Genomic DNA, 18,414 nt, shown 5'->3' with positions numbered 1-18,414 from the left:
TTACTTTCAAAGTTTTCCCAATTTTTCGGCTGACTGACTGACCTTCATTTCTTAAAGTAATGATGGCCACTCGTTTTTCTTTACTTAGCTGCTTTTTTCTTGCCATAATACAAATTCTAACAGTCTATTCACTAGGACTATCAGCTGTGTATCCACCTGACTTCTCCTCAACGCCACTGATGGTCCCAACCCGATTTATAAGGCAAGAAATCCCACTTATTAAACCTGACAGGGCACACCTGTGAAGTGAAAACCATTTCAGGGGACTACCTCTTGAAGCTCATCAAGAGAATGCCAAGAGTGTGCAAAGCAGTAATCAAAGCAAAAGGTGGCTACTTTGAAGAACCTAGAATATGACATATTTTCAGTTGTTTCACACTTGTTTGTTATGTATATAATTCCACATGTGTTAATTCATAGTTTTGATGCCTTCAGTGTGAATCTACAATTTTCATAGTCATGAAAATAAAGAAAACTCTTTGAATGAGAAGGTGTGTCCAAACTTTTGGTCTGTACTGTATATAGAGCTTCCTCATCTATGGAGGCTAGCCACACATCTGGATCCAGTGAGATGCCCTCTATCCGTTTCAACAGATCATTTGTGTCGCGGAGATAAGAGGGTAGAGACATCACGAATGGACGCAAAATTTTGTCTATATAGGTGCCTATGTGTTCTGTTAGGCCCCCTATCCCAGATACAATTGGGCGACCCTTGAGGGGGACCGTACCCTTGTGAACCTTGGGGAGACAATAGAAAGTGGCCACCCGGGGGTTAGATATTTCAAGGTAGTCACATTCACGTCGATCAATGAGTCTCCCCTCAAGGGCCTCCTGTAGGATCTGGGATAGTTCCCTCGCATACAGCTGAGTAGGGTCCAGCTTGAGTAACTCATAGCTGGATCCATCAGATAAGAGCGACATGCACATGTCACAGTATTGTTTGCTGGACATAACAACAATGGTCCCCCCTTTGTCCGAGGGCTTAAATATGAGTTGTTTATTGGTGCTAAGATCCCGTAGTATTTCCATTTCCCTCTGTGTGTAGTTTTTCATGCCGCTCGTCTGTATCGGTGTCATATTTCCCAGATCCCTGGTTACTGATTTAAGAAACAGATCAATGTGGGCCTCCCCCAATGTTTTGGGAGGCATCCTAGTGCTCTTATTTCGGAGGCTCGTGAATGGACCCTGACCCGGAGGACGGTCGTTGTCATCCAGCAGATCCACTAGGGCATCGTAGCCTATAAGGTCACTTGGATCAAGTCCAAGTTCGATGCTCCTCTTTTTGTCGGATGCGCAAAAAAGCTTGCGCCACCGCAGTTTTCTCACAAATAAGTGGAGATCCTTTACCCAATCAAACAGACAAAAGCGGGTGGTTGGCACGAAGGACAGTCCTTTGTTTAATAATTTTTGTTCAACCCTTGATAGATCAATCCCGGATAGATTAAGAATCACTGGTTGACCCTCCGATGAGGTCAATGCTTCTTGACGGGTTGGGATTGTATTTGCGTGCGATCCCTCAGGATATAGGTGTTGGGCGGGGGTGGGCCTAAAAAAGAAGAAGAATTGTTTGCAACTGGTGAGGTACCAGATGACGAGGCAGTATCTGATAATATGGTCCCACTTGGGGCCATCATTAACCTGTTTGTTGGTTCTGGGTCGATGGTAGTGTCTGTTCAGAACATTCAGAACATTCCGAAACATCCATGCACAGACATCTGTGGGATGTTTTAAGCCATCAGTTAATGGTGCTTACAATCTAATTTCCCACGTTTTGCTCACATAATAGGGCATATGTCATATAAAGCTAATGTCATGTTCTAGCGAGGGTCCAACTGACCGCTAGAACATCTCACAACAAAGAATACACCAAAGCAGGCATACACAGACAAATAACAGTGAGTTGGAAACTGGATCAGCAGGTAAGGAACCAGTGGCAAGAAATACCACTGGACCAAGTGCACCGGTTTTACTTGGGGCTAAACCCAGAGAGCAAAAACCCAGTGAGCCCTATTCTTCACAGCCCCAGATGGTAGGGAAGAACTTAGCCGAAGCTCACTGGTTGCACCTCCAGGGTAGTCTCGGTGCACTTGGCCGCTTACCTGCAGAGACTGCTGGAGAAGGCACCAGCAGTCAACACAAACAACGACTGGAACCCAGGCATATGTACTGGAACCTGAACACCGCACAGGACACAGCACAGATTACACACTGGAACCAGCACACAAAAATACCTTGATGTCTTACAAGGTGGCCACACAGACTGGGCAGAAGGAAACCCAGGTACGGTGCAAAGCTCCAGCACCAAACAAGGGCTGGAGAACAACTAACTCCCTGGAAAACAGCAACCGGATTAAAGAGGACCTTCCATGGGTCCAGACATTATAAACTAAGTATCAGGATATGAAGGGCATAGTGCAGGGATCTAACTGCACTTACTATTTTTTCTGGGCGCCACTCCGTTCGCCCACTGTGGCCCCCGTTGTATTCTCCCGCCTGATATGCTAATTTTAGCATCCGTACAGGGAGGAGGAGCCTGCCCTGTTACTCAATGGGCATCTCCTTCTCCCTGGCGGTAGCGCTGTCCAATTGAAGCAGAGAGCGTCACAGCCAGAGAGAAAAAAAACTCACCTTCTCCCTGGCTGTGACGCCCTCCAATGCGATTGAACAGCGCTACAGCCAGGGAGAAGGAGATGCCCATTGACAAACAGGGCAGTCTCCCCCTCCCAGTACCGATGCTAAAATTAGCATATCAGGTGGAAGAATATAATGGGGGCCACAGTGGCAGAACGTAGCGACGCCCAGAAAAAATAGTAAGTGCAGTTAGATCCCTGCACTATGCCCTACATATCCTGATACTTAGTTTATAATGTCTGGACCCATGAAAGGTCCTTTTTAAATAGCACCTAGAGACCACACCCAGACCAAGACCTTAACACCACAAGAACCAGACAGGGAAAGGAGCAAGCATTCAAGGAGCAATGTACACACAGGCTACCAAAACTACACATTGCCCCTGGCAACCAACATACACAGCAATAACGCCAGCCAGTGCGCCAAGGCACAAAATTGAGCAACATGGAACCCGTGTCACAGTAAACCACAATGAGACCGTGACAGCTAATTAACCTACCATTATCAATTTTGGGTGAAACTGGAATACTTGGAGGGGACCTGCATCACTTGGAGAGAGTCAAATATGTAACATAGAAACATAGTAACATACGGTAATTTATAAGGCTGAAAAAAAAAGTCATCTGTCCATCCAGTTCAGCCTGTTATCCTGCAATTTGATCCAGAGGAAGGCAAAAAACAACAACCCTGTGAGGTAGAAGCCAATTTTCCTCACTTTAGGGGAAAAAAAATTACTTCCCAATCTGGCAATCAGAATAACTCCCTGGATCAACATTCCATCTCTAGTAACTATAACCTACTGTATAGTATTATTAGTCTCCAGAAATTCATCCAGGCCCCTCTTGAACTCTTTTAGTGAGTCCACCATCACCACCTTCTCAGGCAGAGAGTTCCATAGTCTCACTGCTCTTAGCATAAATAATCCTCTTCTATGTTTGTGTACAAACCCTCTATCCTCCAGACACAGAGGATGTCCCCTTGTCACAGTCACAGTCATCCTGGGGATAAATAGATGGGAGAGATCTCTGTACCGACCCCTGATATATTTATACATAGTTATTAGATCGCCACTTGGTCATCTTTTTTCTAAAGTTAATTACCCTAATTTTGATAATCTTTCTGGGTACTGTAGTCCACCCATTCCAGTTATTACTTTAGTTGCCCTCCTCTGAACCCTCTCCAGCTCTGCTATGTTTGCCTTGTTCACAGGAGCCCAGAACTGTACACAGTACTCCAAGTGTGGTCTGACTAGTGATTTGTAAACTGGCAGGACTTTGTTCTCCTCATGGGCATCTATGCCCCTTTTGATGCAACCCATTGTCTTATTGGCCTTGGCGGCAGCTGCCTGACACTGGTTTCTGCAGCTTAGTTTGTGTCACGTGCCGGGGGTCCAAGGCAGACCTCCTGGACATACTACGAGCAGGTCACAGGCAAACAGAACAGACATGACAGAAAAGCAGGTAAACAGAAGTGGTAACAATACCACAGGACCAAGAGTACTGGAGGGCCACAGCAAAACCCAGAGGGTGGAGCCAGTGAGCCCCGTACTTCACAGAGCCCCGGATGGTGGGGATGACTGGGCCGAGGGCTCACTGGTCACACCTCCAGGAAAGTCCCGGAGTGCTTGGCCCCTACCTGCCAGGAACAGGCTGGTGAAACCTCCAGCAGGACAGACAAACAGAACCAGAGGTACAGACAGGTTAGCCATTCCCCCTTCGGGGAAGCCAGGAACATATATACAGGGCAGGAACAGATAACGGACAGACGCAGTTACGCACTGCTAGGGGCTGAGATGCAGATACGCTCTGCTAGGTGAAAACAGGGAACATATAACATAATACATAAGATAGGCAAGTACAGAGCAGAACATGGCAAAGCACAAAACAGGACAGAAACCGGAGCACAGACACTAGAGAACAGACACTTGTGAACAGACACTTGTGAACAGACACTTGTGAACAGACACTTGTGAACAGACACTTGATGCAAAACCAGGCGACACTATGCAGAAGGGTAGATGGAAAACCCCCAGGAACAGAGCGAGGTGCTACACCTAGCAGCCACAGACAGGACAGACTGACAAAGACTGCCCCCCAGTACCAAAGCTCACAGGACTATATAGCTGGGTAACGAGGCACCTAGGTAACGAGCCACACCCAGGCACAGCAAACAGGGAAGTTAACCCCCATCAGCACCGGAGCTCAGAGAGCCAAGACACACCGGAACAGAACTGGACGTTGCCCCTGGCAAACCCCAGCATGTACGGATACAGAACTAGGCATTGCCCTTGGCAACCAGGAACACAGAGCCACAATACAGGAAGAGAAATACATATACAGTCAAAGGGGTACACACGTACATGGGCAGAGAACACTCTAGACACCGCAGCCTGCACGCAGCCAAATGCAACCAGCCTGCACAGAATCACCTGCAACCAGTACACAAAAGGCGTGCAGCCAGCCTGCACGGAAACACATGTCGCGGTGAACCGCACCGTGTAAGTTTGCTGTCCACTAAAATTCCTAATTCCTTTTCCATGTCAGTGTTACCCAGTGTTTTACCGTTTAGTATGTATTGGTGACTTGTATTTTTCCTTCCCATGTGCATAACCTTACAATTGTCAGTGTTAAACCTCATCTGCCACTTCTCTGCCCAAGCCTCCAATCTATCCAGATCCATCTGTAGCAGTATACTGTCCTCTTCTGTGTTAATTACTTTATACAGTTTAGTGTTATCTGCAAAATATTATATTTTACTGTGCAAGCCTCCTACAAGATTATTAATAAATATATTGAAGAGAATAGGGCCCTATGGTACCCCACTAGTGACAGTGACCCAATCTGAGTGTGTACCACTAATAACCACCATTTGTTTTCTATCAGTATCAGCAGATATTTTCTCCCAATCCAAGCATTCTCATTTTATATACTAACCTTTTATGTGGTACAGTGTCAAATGCTTTGGAGAAGTCCAGATATACGACAGCCATTGATTCGCCATGGTCAAGTCTAGAACTCAACTCCTCATAGAAACTGATAAAATTTGTTTGACATGACTGATTCCTCATGAAGTCATGCTGATATGGCGTTATTTTCTTATTTTCATTGAGGTACTCCAAGATAGCATCTCTTAGAAAACTTTCAAACAGTTTACCAACGACTGATGTTAAACTTACCGGCCTATAGTTTCCAGACTCTGTTTTTGGACCTATTCTGAATATTGGCACCACATTTGCTATATGCCAATGCTGTGGAACACTCCCTGTTACTATATAGTTCTTAAATATCAGAAATAAGGGTCTGGCTATGATATTACTTAATTATGCTAGGATAGTACAGGATACAGTGATAGATACGGGGGTGTAATGCCATCTGGTTCCGCTGATTTGTCTATTTTCATCTTTTTAAGACACAGCTCCACTTCTTCCTGGGTCAGACAGGACAATTTTCATGGGGAGTTTACTTTTACATTCTGCATTTTATATATGTGTCCAGGACTCCAGTGCTAACAGTTGTCTTCTCCTGTAATATTGCTAATATTCTGATAAATCAGATTTTGGTTATTTGTTGTTCTTTTAAGATTAAGTATTATGTGATAGGTTTGACTTAATTGTTCAACATTCACTTTAAACTTAAACTTGGTTACCAATACAAATATATAGTAAAATCATGCTTCTTTGCCACTTCATTTATGTATGTATGAAATACTATAGTGCTGTTTCAAGAGTAGAAAGACGATATACGTATCAAGCTTATATTATACATTGGAAAAAGTACAAGCCAAGCACAAGGACAAATAACTTGCGGCTTTTTTTCACTCACAGAAGCTATATACCTTGCAATTATTAGAACCTACATGTTCCCTTCTGCTCACCAGAACATTTCAAAGGAAATATAGCAATGAGAGCTTAATGGTAAATTAAATTCCTGAAAAGGTCAAGTTAAAATCTTTCATAAAGCCAAGTTGGCTTCTACGGAAAGGTGTGTTCATTTATTTTTATTTTTTATTTTTTTTATAATGGATGGGGTATAACATTTCCGTAGAATACTTCGAAGCTGGCTATGTGCATCAAGCCTTGATATTCTGCTTAACTGAACCATAGACCATTATGCAGCGTTTTACAGGAACATACTGGGGGAGATTTAATGCAATTACATAAGTTACACACTTTGTGGTATAATTTAATGGCCGTGGAGCCTTCCAGTGTGTGTTCTGCACGTAGGATTATTCCCATTTGGACATTGTTGGCATATTCACAGGGGCGGGATCTACACCTATATGGAAAATAGGGGCCCATTTCAAATTTACTGCATATATAGAGTGGACCTCACATGCATGGCTTTCTTAATTCCCTTCTATGAAAATCTAGGGGAGGAGGAGAGCACAGACAATATGCAGAGCTTCAAATCAAATAATGCACCCCAGTGTGCAAGGAGGTACTCACCAGAAGCTTAGTAGACGTGTTAGTGGAATCCCTGATGCTGTGCACTGCCTCTACAGGGCTGATGCTCGCTGGTGCTTGTAAAGCAGTACCTCGTAGTAAAGAAGAACAAAAGTGTCTCAAAGCGGTGCTGCAAGGAGAGGAGTCCAAGGGTTTATAAGAAGAGTAAGAAAACCTCTGTGGGGCACAGGCAGGAGCAGCAATGAGCCTTAATAAAGTATATTACAAAAAGTTTTACTATGGCATTAGTAACATCTTAATAAAATTGTATTCAAAAGTTTAGTTACTCTTTAAGAATTAATCTAAGCCCGTTTTAAAAGTGTCCACTGTTCCTGTTGTAGGTTACCGCAGGACGGCAATCTGTTCCTGCGGTAAACTATTCCACAGATTTACAGTTCTTACAGTAAAGAAGCCTTGAAACCTCTGGAGACTGAAATGTTTCTTCTCCACTTTGCCAAGTATAACCAATTTGATGTTGGAACAAACCCCAAGGTTGTTATTCTGGTACCTCCATGGTAATCACCCTTTAAACTCTGTACAGGGATGTGGACTTTGCTGTGGATTAGTGACCAGACCACTACCTCCTAGGATGGTCTCAGTGTACTTGGCAACTAACCTACTGAGGTCAGAGACACTGGTGACAACACCAGGGACACAAGTGTGGCACAATACATGGAGTACTGGCAGACAAACAGATCAGGGACCCATGCAGATGGACACAGGAAACTGTTCCTACATTAAAGGTGCTGCAGGAACTCAATCACATTTGGTAAGAGCTGCAGGAAAATGTTCAAACCCTGTAAGAGTTGCATACTGGTAAGCAGACACAGAAGACACCAGAGTCAGACATAAAAACTACAGGAATTTGGACACATGGGGCCAGATTTATCATTAGCTCAGGTCAGAATAATGGAGTGAAAAAGTCCAAAACGCTAAAACTGCGCACAAATTTGCGACTTTTTTCTGCTCTGCACTATGCTCGCCAGTTTTCTGAAAGTGGGCGTGTTTTCTTTTGTAAATGAATCTCTAGACAGATTTACTATTGGGATTATTTAAAAAGTTGCAAAAAAGTCGCAATTTCACTCCAGTGACGACCATGCTTATCTTATGAGACTTTTTAATAGAACATGCGACTTTTTCGTAAAGATGTGCGACTTTTGTAAAGCTGCTTACTGACGGATAAACTGCTACCGTCAAACCACATTTATTACAGTCTTAAAGGGCCGATCATAAATCTGACTTGGCTAAGACTTTAGCCATATGTGAAAGTGGAGTGAGCTGTCAGAGTCATGATAAATCTGGCCCATGGACTCCAAGAACGGGCTTTTGGAACCCAGACATGCATAGCAAATATTGGATGGCAGTGGTCAACACATCTCAGTGGAGTGAAGACATTCACACTGTTGCTACAGTATACAGTACAGACACAGAGGTACAGGAATCAGGACTAAAGCTGGCAGGCACAGACAGATAAGCTCCATACAGAGAGTAGCAGAGCAAATGCTATCCATGACAAGGTCAAGCAGAGTGCATAGAAAGAAAGACATGATTGCACAACTAGGGAGGAAATGTCATTTAAAAGACATCCACCAAACTGATACAGAACTCAGGACTATATAGCAGACTAAACAAACTTATTAGTCAAACAGATGCAGACACAGACACACACACACCAAGGAAAACAAATTAACCCTTGCATTACAGAACTGAGGAGGAGTGCAAGCACATTAGTACAATTCACACAACAAGTATTCGGGACCAGGATACACAGAGTAGTGACAACATGAACTGCCATTGAACACAACAGCACAAATCCAAACCCACGACCAGTGCTGGAAGGAACTGTACAGTGTATTACTATTATTTCCACAAAATGAGTTTGTATCCTTTCCTATGATTACAGTGAAGTATAACTAGATATGGGCAAGATGAATTTTTTTTTCTCAAGAAAACAAGAATTCATGTAATGATCTACAGACTCTGATCTGCTCAGTTCATTACACAAGATATAGTAAAAAGAGAACATTCTGTCTTCCCATGTCTTAATTTATCTTTATCATTGCTGAATGAACCACTGTCCATGTATTAATTTTGATCAAAGATGCTGAATAAAAGCAGAGAAAAGTCTACAAATGCTTCTGGAATTGTGTTTTAATTATTTTAAATGTTCAAATGACGATAGGCCATTATTGTAATCAAATATAAAACTTTTTGTACTTGCACTTGGGAATATATATCTTGTATTGCTAATTACTGCTATTCTAAAAGCCAACAAGATATAGATGTATGAGCATATAAAGTCATTAGGCTGTAGGGTAGGAAAGTTTCTTTATAAAAGTCTCTCAGCTAAACCAGAAGCTAGAAAAAAGTATTGAGCTTTATTAAATCACCTCTTGTATCTGTAATGTAAGAGCAAATAGAAAAAGTTATAGGACAGAGGTCCTGATTTTTCATCTTGAGAGCACATCCCAATATAAGCAGCGGTTTAATGTCTTTAAAGAACAACATTAAAATGTCTACAGAATCTGCAAATACAGCCTTACAATGAACTGTAACAAATACATAAAGAATTAATAATATTTTGGTGTTAAGCTTCTAAAGGGCAGTGCTCAGGTCCATAGTATGTATGTTCGGCTGCCCAGGAGATGGATATCTATGAAATTATTCTGATCCTGGAGCTACATTTCAGTGATGCTATGACCTCAATGGTACCATTTAGAGATTTGTTCTGGCTGCTTCGCTGAATTTTACAAAATAATTTGCTTTGTGATTAATTACTTTATCAGAGTGTATTTCTTTGTAAATAGCAGGAGCAATGACAGGGAATGGTGATTGCGGCGCCCTTTTCATTGAACCCCTCAGATGCCATGTTCACCGCTAATCGCGGCATCTGAGATCCATATTAAATCATTTTAGTGTTTGCTAATTAAAGAAAAAAAATTGTGCTTAACTCATCCATTTGATCGCGAAGAGGCCACGGCGGCCATCTTGCTTGAAGATCCAGCGCTAAATCTTGTGATGACGTGATCATATCAGCCGGCCTGGTGACGTCATATGTCACTGCGCATGAGATTTTGTGCGGTACCTCCAAGCTAGATGTCTGCGGTAGCCTCTTTGTGCTTAAATGGATGAGGTAAGTGTGAATTGTTTTATTTTTACCACCATTTCAGGGAAAATTGATTCATTACTGCGAAGCACGAGGAAATTCGGCTTCGCTGCGAATCAAATTTTTGCTCAAATTCGGATCCGGTCCACTTTGTGTACTTTGATTTGCTCAATACTAATATTATTATATTATCATCCACTTTGGTGCTAGGTGCCATTGGAACATTTCTGGACAATTTCTAAGTATTATGTACGGATCCTAGTAACAGATGCCACTGATACTCTGCCACCTTTTGTGACAAGTGCCAGTGATCTTGTGTGTGAAAGCACACATCAACCAACACATGGCTAGACATGTTAGCTCTCTTTAAAGAGAAAGCTGTCTCTGTATCCACCTAGTGGAGGTAGCTACCCTGTAGTGGCCTGTTGCCGATTAGATGACACTGATATAGTAGATACAAAGTTGTATCACTCAACATAATGTATGTCATATATTAAAATTACATTGTATTCCTCATGATATTCGAATCATAGCTGGTAGAATTGATTCACCAAGTTTGAGATCTCATCTCTGACCCCTTTCGTTATCAGCACCGTACATGTACGGAGCTGGAACAATGGGTAAACATGGCGCCCACTTGTGTGTGCACCAGGCGCCATGGCCGGCGGGTCTCTACTGTTTGAAACAGCGGAGACCCGCGGCTAATGACCGTGACTGGCAATAATGATCGTGGTCATTAAAGCCTTTAGATGCCGTGATCAAATGAGATCATGGCTTCAAAAAGCTCAAAAACCCAGAATCCAATGAGGATGCCAGTAATTGGCCTCAATATGCTGGGTCTCTCTGAAGAGACCCAGGGTATTGAAGCTGAAATTTTAATTTTGGCCAGCAGGTGGCAGGCCAACATAAGAAATGAGCAATTCTGCTCTCATCATAGACCTACAATACCGTAACAAAGAAACTGCTATATAAATATATAAAAAAATATAACAATTTTAATCACCCCCTTTCCATAGAATAAAAAAATGAATACATAAATAAAAAAAATATAAACATCATGGGAATCACCGCACCTGAAAACTCCCGTACTATTAAAATATAAAAATAATTTTCCAATACGGTGAATGGCATAACAGAAAAAGGGTCAAAATGGCAGATTTGGATTTTTTTTAAAATAAAATTATGGGGGTCAGAATATGGTGATGTAAAAAAAATGATTTGTGGCATCATTGTAATCATACTGACCCAGAGAATGAAGGACACAGATCAGTTTTGCCACAAAGGGAATACCGTAGCAACAAAACCCGTAAAATGGTGGAGGAGTTGCGTTTTTTTTTCCAATTACAACCCATTTTTTTCCCGCTTCCTACCACATTGTATTCCATATTAAATAGTGGCATTAGAAAGTACAACTTGTCCTGCAAAAAATAAGCCCTCATATGGATATGTGAACGAAAAAATAAAAAAGTTATGGCTCAAGGAAGATAGGGAAGAAAAATGAAGAGCCAAAAATGGTATTCTAAGGGTTAAGACAAGTGTCTAATAAAATGTTTTCGTTTATTTGTTCTACAGTAGTTAACGGTACTACTTTAGACCTCAGTGGACACTTTTCTTCATTAGAGGTTTGTTGCATAGCACATAACATACTATGTATATTATTCTTGGTGCAGATTATCATAAATGACAGAAAATTGCAGAGTTCTGCCTTGTTTAGAAGAACAGCTGAGTAACACTCCTCATCTGGGAATATGCAAATTCCTGTACCGCCTTTCAAACATTTTCCTACAGTCAATCTAAATTGCATGAATAAAATATGCTCTGCTGCGTTAGAAACGACAAGTGCATTTGAGTTTTTCAGTTGAGGTGGTTGAAGCAGATAATACTTTTTCAGCTACCTTTTTTCAATATACAATTTTAGAAAGATAATTTCTTAATGAAGACTATCCTTGTCTGACAGTGTTTTTGCTTTGCATACAGGAAGAGTTTCTGGAAGGTAAATTACGTTGTGAATTCCAGGAAAGTAAAGTTCTTCAATGGAGCAAGCATAATATAAGAACATCTGGTACTTAGAGTAGTGTACATCTCTAGGAGCTAAATATACCATATCTAGTGACATGATTCCGTATTTATAAAAATGTATCCATATCACCAATAAAAATTACATTTTGCAAAGAAAATATAAACATGTTGTGGCCTAATAAGGATTTAGCCTAAGGCCTTTTTCACACTGGATCGCATTTGCGGATCCGCAATACACGGGTGCCGTTCCATGGGCATTCCGCATCACGGAATGGGTCCGCAAATGGGTCCGCAAGAGATGCGGAATGGTGCGGAACGGAACCACGGAACGGAACCCTATGGAAGCACTACGGAGTGCTTCCGTGGGGTTTCGTCCCGTACTTCCATTCCGCTAAAAGATAGAACATGTCCTATCTTTTTGCGATCCGCTGCGGCTGCCCCACGGACTGTGTGAAAGAGGCCTTATATTTAACCAAGTAGAGATCATGACTGCCCCTAAAGACTATTTTTCATTGTCATAAATTTCGGGGGGAATTTATTCACTTATTGGCACATCAGGTGTTAAAGAAGTTTCACATTTTTGTATAAGCCTTATTTGCACAGGAATTTGTCACTTTTTGCAATTTTCTGCCATTCTGACCACTATAAAAACTGAAGGCTTAGAGGAAGGAGGAGAAATTTTCTATAATTTATGCCAGAAACTGGGATAAATTATAGCGCACATCTAAGATTTGATTCTCTGGTGCATGGATTGTAAAAAGATGCAACACATTTTTTAAAAGCATGCAGCTCTTAATAAATTTGATGCATCTCACTTCAGTGCACATCATGTTTATGCTTCTCTTTGAAACACCAATCCAAGTAAATCCAAGTAAATGTTGGAGGGGGTGTTTGAATGATCTTGACATAAAGTTTAACTCTCCTCTCCGCTAGTCATCCCCGATAATTGCTAGATCTTGAGAGCTGCATTTACGTGGAGCAATTGCTTCCACTGTATGGGAAGGAAAGATCACTACTGCTTTCCCCCCATACATACTGATTTTTTGCTGGCAGCATATCCCTGTTTACAGAGGTCGATGTGCTCATGGTAAATGATTTTATGTGCGGTATGGAAGATCACCTGATGAACGAACATTTGCTTGTTCATTGGGTGGTCAGCAGCATATATACACTGGGCAGTTATCGTGAATGAGTGTTCGTATGAGCACATGATCGACAATGGGCAGGATATTGGATCAAGTAAAAAGGCCTTAATCAGAAGATAAGGAGAAGGAATGTCAGAAGTGGAGATGGACAGTAGACTTTTTGGTAGGATACAAGGACTATAGGTCTAATATAAAAGTACAAAAAGAAAATCAGCAGAATTTTTTTTCTAAATGATGAAATGAATCTGAAAGAGAATCTTTCATCAATATTTCGCCTACAGTATATGAATGAATGAATGAATAACTTGTATAGCGCTACAATTGCGAACTAAATCGCCTCAAGGTGCTTTTTTGCAGCCATTAACCGACTGTGCCTTCAGAACAGGTGGGTCTTGAGCTCCTTCCTGAAGGTCAGATGGTTTTCTTCTGAGCGGATCTCCGCGGGTAGAGTGTTCCATAGCCTGGGTCCTAGGACTGCAAACTTCGTTCGCCTTTTGATTTGTAGCGGATCTTGGGGATATGGAGGAGATTCTGGTTAGCTGACCGGAGGAGGCGACCTGGGGTGTAGTGCTTTATTTTGTCACAGAGATATTGGGGTGCTTTCCCTTGTGTACATTTGTGTGTGAGGCAGAGGGTCTTGAATGTGATCCGATCCTTCACGGGTAGCCAATGGAGGGTCCTCAGGGACGGGGTGATAGATTCCCAGTTTTTTTTTTTCCAGTTATCAGTCTGGCGGCTGTGTCCTAGACAACTTGTAAACGTGAAATTTGGTATTTAGGAAGTCCTAGAAAGAGGGAGTTTGTGTAGTCAAGTCGGGAATTGATTGTTATTCCAACTACTGCTGCTGCGTCTCCCTCAGGGATGAAGGGGATGAGTCTACGCAGCAGGCGAAGGAGATTGTGGGATCCGCTGACTACTGATCCTATTTGTGCATCCATTGTCATGTCTGGGTCAAAGATGACTCTGAGGCTTTTGGCTTTTGTGCTCGGAGTGATGGTTTGTCCAAGGATGGTGAGTGACGTGCATGTCGTGCTAGGGTTTTTGTTTCGGTTTGCATGGAGGAAAAGGAGTTCTGTTTTGGAACCATTGAGTTTAATAGAGCTCTCAGTCATCCAATCGTCGATCAATGAGAGGCAGGTTTCCAGGGCATGGTATTGGTCTTTTTTGTTGGTAATGCGTAGGTAAAGTTGGGTGTCATCAGCGTAGGAATGATAGAGCAGGTCCTGGTTGCTGATGATGTTGAGGAGTGGTCGGAGGTAGATGTTATAGAGCACGGGCGACAGGGGTGATCCTTGAGGGACTCCGCATGTGATTTTACGTGCTTCTGAGGTGAAGGTTCCTAGTTTCACTTTCTGGGTTCGGTTCTCCAGAAAGGATGCGAACCAGGGTAGGTCCGAGTCTGCGACTCCGGCTATTTCTGTGAGACGAGTGAGCAGGGTTTGGTGGTCCACTGTGTCGAAAGCTGCGCTAAGGTCTAGCAGCACCAGGAGACATTATTCTCATTCATCTGCTGCTTCAAGGGCATCATCCCAGATTTTGAGGAGCGCCGTTTCTGTCCCGTGGCCAGGGCGGAAACCAGATTGAAGTGGGTCCAAGAGTTTGTGGGTATCCAGATGGAGTTGTAGCTGTTGTACTACTGCTTTCTTGATAATCTTGGAGATGGTGTTAAGGCTTGTGACCGGTCTGCGGTAATTTGGGTCTTTGGGGTCGTGGTTGGGCTTCTTTAGAAGGGGTTTGATTATGCCTTGCTTGAGGGAGATCGGGACTATTCCTTCTTTGAATGACTGGTTTATGAGGTGTGTTATGGTGGGTGCCAGATCGTCAGTGCATTCTTTCAAAAGTTTTGTGGGAATAATGTCATTTGGGGATGTACTGTCTCGGAGATTTCTGATAATGGTTTTGGTGTTGTCAATGGTGATTGGGACCAGAATAAATTTCGGTGATTGTAGAGATTGTAGAGTATTTGTGTGGTTTTTGTCTTCTTGCTTTGGCCGGTTAAGGTTGCTTGCTATGTTCTGTTGAATTATTTCTCGAATGTTTCTGATTTTGGCAATAAAAAAAGTCAGATAGCTCATTGCAGAATTCTTGTGTTTCGGTTGCTGGAGGCTCTAGACAATTAGGGTTCATAGTCTGAGCGACTAGTTTGAAGAGTTCGCGGGGACGGTTTATGGCTAATGCTTAGGTGCTGTTGTGCATTCAAACATCGTTTAAAGCATACCTTTAGTATCTTTATGTGCATTTCTGGTATCACAGAAATAAAATTTGTACGATATCCAATTTAGTTACAAAGTGCTCAGCAGGGTGTTTCAAATCTTTTAAAGAGCCCAAGCCTGCCTCTTCTCCCACTCCCGGTATGTCCCCGTTCTACTTCTATCTCCATGCAATGACACCAATACCCTTCCACTTTGCCTGTGATGTAACCTCTCTGCTGTGTCCACATCCTGTAGATACTGCAGGAATCAGCAATTTGGTTTTTGGATGGTGTCCAGTAGAAGCGCAGGTCATAATGAATTTCTGATATTAGTACTTACTTTACGTTTTTAGATATAATTTTAATTGCAAAGACACTATAGACTGTAACATGTTTCCACCAGCTGGAAATATTTACCTTCATTTATATTGCAAATAACTACCTTTTTGAGAAATTCTAAACTTCTGAAATTTGGACCTCCCATAATGATGCCCCTTAGGAAGTCGATGGGCCGTCGTCAAAACATGTAGTGCTTTTGCTGTCCTTTTAACATGTATTAATTATGAAATACATTTCAATTAAACAGATCAGCACTAGTGTTGGGCGAGCATGCTCGGCCGAATACTAATTTTACTATGCTATGCAGCCAATAAGCATGCGGGTAAGTACTGCCATTCACTGTAATGCCGTAGCCATGTTGGCTACTGGCATTACAGTGATTGGCTGGCCGGAACGCATCATCGGGTGCTATATAGCTATATATATATGTTTGGCTCAGTCTTAGTCAGGGAGAGCTGTGCTGAAGAAGGGACTATTGAAAAAACTTGTTAGAGACCCAAAAGTCCTTTTAAGGACTATTGTTGTATCTGGCAGCAATATAATTATTAGCGCAACCTGCACTAAATTGCGTGGAATTTTTAGAGAGACCCAAAAGTCCTTTTAAGGACTATTGTATCTGGCAGCAATATAATTATTAGCGCAACCTGCACTCAATTGCATGGAATTGTTAGAGACCCAAAAGTCCTTTTAAGGACTATAGTTGTATCTGACAGCAATATATTTTTCTAGACAGCGACATTATCTGCGCTACATCTCCTGTCTGACGTGTGCGCAGCCTAAAAATATCTGTGACATCCAGTGTACTTTTTCCATAGACGGTGTCCGCTGCAGACAGTTATATTACCTGTGCTACATCTCCTGTATAACGTTTGCGTATCGAAAATATCAGTGACATTCAGTATAATTTTTTTGCTGCTGTTGGCAGCGATATTACCTGCGCTACATCTCCAGTATAACGTTAGTGCATCCGAAATGTCATTGACATTCAGAGTAATTTTTTTCCGCCGCTGGTGACAGCGACATTATCTGCGCTACACCTCCTGTGTAACGTGTGCGCAGCCTAAAAATATCTGTGACATCCAGTGTACTTTTTCTGTAGACATTGTCCGCTGCGGACAGCTACATTACCTGCGCTACATCTCCTGTACAATGTTTGCGTATCTGAAATATCACTGACATTCAGTCAAATTTTTTTGCTGCTGGTGGCAGCGACATTACCTGCGCTACATCTTCTGTATAACGTTTGCCCATCCTAAATATCAGTGACATTAATTCAGTGTAAATTTTTATTAGCCGCTGATGACAGCGACATTACTTGCGCTATACCTCCTGTATAACGTTTGCGTGTCCTAAATATCAGTGACATTAATTGAGTGTCATTTTTTATTAGCCGGTGGTGACAGCGACATTATTTGCGCTATAACTCCTGTATAACGTTTGTGCAACCTAAATATCAGTGACATTCATTCAGTGTAATTTTTTATTAGTCAGTGGTGACAGCGACATTACTTGCGCTATACCTTCTGTATAACGTTTGTGCATCCTAAATATCAGTGACATTAATTGAGTGTAATTTTTTATTAGCCGGTGGTGACAGCGACATTATTTGCGCTATAACTCCTGTATAACCTTTGCGCAACCTAAATATCAGTGATATTCATTCAGTGTAATTTTTTATTAGGCGATGGTGACTGTGACAATATTTGCGCTATACCTCCTGTATAACGTTTGTGCATCCTAAATATCAGTGACATTAATTCAGTGTAATTTTTTAATAGCCAGTGGTGACAGTGACATTACTTGAGCTATACCTCCTGTATAATGTTTGTGCATCCTAAATATCAGTGACATTCATTCAGTGTAATTTTTTATTAGGCGGTGGTGACAGCAACATTACTTGCGCTATACCTCCTGTATAACGTTTGTGCAACCTAAATATCAGTGACATTTATTCAGTGTAATTTTTTATTAGGCGGTGGTGACAGCGACATTACTTGCACTATACCTCCTGTATAACATTTGTCCAACCTAAAATTATCTATGAAATTCAGTGTACTTTTTTCATAGACGCTGCGGACAGAGACATTATCTGTTTAACGTGTGCGCATCCTAAAAATTGCACTGAACAAAAATTTTAATGCAACACTTTCGGTTTTGCTCCCATTTTGCATGAGCTGAACTCAAAGATCTTAAACATTTTGTACATACACAAAAGAACCATTACTCTCAAATATTGTTCACAAATCTGTATAAATCTGTGTTAGTGAGCACTTCTCCTTTGCCGAGATAATCCATCCCACCTCACAGTTTTGGCATATCAAGGTGCTGATTAGACAGCATGAATATTGCACAGGTGTGCCTTAGACTGCCCACAATAAAAGACCACTCTTAAATGTGCACAGTTTTGCCTCACTGGGGGGGTCAGAAAACCAGTCAGTGTCTGGTGTGGCCACCATTTGCCTCACACAGTGCAACGCGTCTCCGATGCATAGAGGTAATCAGGTTGTTGATTGTGGCCTGTGGAATGTTGGTCTACTCCTCT

The 18,414-nt window shown here is 42.0% G+C and overlaps 1 protein-coding gene across 5 annotated transcripts in view; it reads left to right on the top strand.

Moving 5' to 3' along the window:
• Positions 1-18,414, top strand: part of KCNC2 (potassium voltage-gated channel subfamily C member 2) — a 361,653-nt gene that overhangs the window by 123,733 nt on the left and 219,506 nt on the right. The window lies entirely within an intron of this gene.

Source organism: Bufo bufo, chromosome 1 (genome assembly GCF_905171765.1).
Source record: "Bufo bufo chromosome 1, aBufBuf1.1, whole genome shotgun sequence".
NCBI classification, from domain to species: Eukaryota; Metazoa; Chordata; class Amphibia; order Anura; family Bufonidae; genus Bufo; species Bufo bufo.
This window is presented reverse-complemented; position numbering and strand designations above follow the sequence as displayed.